At 38.9% G+C, this 1,117-nt stretch overlaps 1 long non-coding RNA gene across 1 annotated transcript in view; it reads right to left on the minus strand.

The window, feature by feature from the left end:
* LOC121813137 overlaps positions 1–1,108 on the minus strand; it is a 5,113-nt gene extending 4,005 nt beyond the window's left edge. Inside the window, exons 1-3 of the long non-coding RNA XR_006053531.1 lie at positions 952–1,108; positions 592–684; positions 432–467 (exon numbers count right to left, since the gene is read on the minus strand). This is a non-coding gene — a long non-coding RNA (uncharacterized LOC121813137). The remainder of the gene's footprint in view (positions 1–431; positions 468–591; positions 685–951) is intronic.
* Between the last annotated feature and the right edge of the window lie 9 nt (positions 1,109–1,117).

Below are 1,117 nucleotides of genomic sequence, written 5' to 3' on the forward strand. Positions count from 1 at the left end.
ACTGCTGAGTCTTGTCCTGTGGAGGTGGCTCTTCTGTGTTGTGCCATGCGCTGGTGAAGTGGCTGTTTGGTCTCTCCAATGTAGAGGTCTGAGCATTCCTCACTGCACTGTACGGCATACACCACATTGTTAAGTTTCTGTTTAGGAGTTTTGTCTTTAACTTCTTTAACTTCTTCACACTTGCATAGTGTTTAAAGACATCTGACCTCAGGAAATCACATGATAGGGTGGGGCTATGTTTCACAATGAGCTCACCTGAAACCTTGGCTGATTGTGACCTACACCCATTTTTACACCTTGGAAAACGGAAAGCTTTTCTTTCCAAGCTTCTTAGACTATGATGACCTGGATGACTGAGTATCTTCACAGACTTTTTATGTGATCCTAATAAATGGAGGCTGGCTAGTGCCCCCTAATAGTAGATTTCTTACTGTTTGTGTTCTGTCCTGTTTGATCTTCAGTTGGGCCTGAACCATATGCCATTGACATAGTAAAAAAAAAGGGGGGGAAAAGGAAAAATTACTGCAACAACAGAACTTAAAGAAACTCAAGAAACATTAGAAATTTATTTGATTTTTTTTTTTTTTTTACCTCTGTACCAATCTTTGCGGAAGAGATAGAGTCCCATCAACACAATAATCAGAGTGGTCAGTAAAATAGTAGCAATTATCCAGGGTGTGGAAGCTGTACAGTGAAATGGTAATTAACTTCTTCACACTTGCACATTGTTTAAAATGTTACAAATCTTGCAGTCAAGTTCTCTAGAAGATTCAAATAACATTCTTAAATAACTGAGGTTAAAGGAAACCTCAGTTACAACAATAGAACAGAAACAAAGGAAAAACAGACTCAAAAGCTGTGCTTAAAGTTTTTTTCAGGAAGAAAATAGCATCTTAAAATATTTGTTTCACACATATGTATAAATATTTTTGGAAAATTGCTGTTTCTCACCTGTGAGACATGGCGCAGAGACAGACAGCCAGCTCTCTGGGGATTCTCCACCTCCTGAGATCTTACATTTGTAAAGTCCTTCATCAGACTTGGAAACTCTGGTGATGGTCAAGTTTCCTCTTGAGCTGCTCCCTATGTGACGCCCATATTTATAGAAATCAGCTGC

The sequence above is a fragment of the Haplochromis burtoni genome, unplaced genomic scaffold, assembly GCF_018398535.1.
Source record: "Haplochromis burtoni strain Fernald_Lab_line unplaced genomic scaffold, NCSU_Asbu1 Contig_1178, whole genome shotgun sequence".
Taxonomy (NCBI): domain Eukaryota; kingdom Metazoa; phylum Chordata; class Actinopteri; order Cichliformes; family Cichlidae; genus Haplochromis; species Haplochromis burtoni.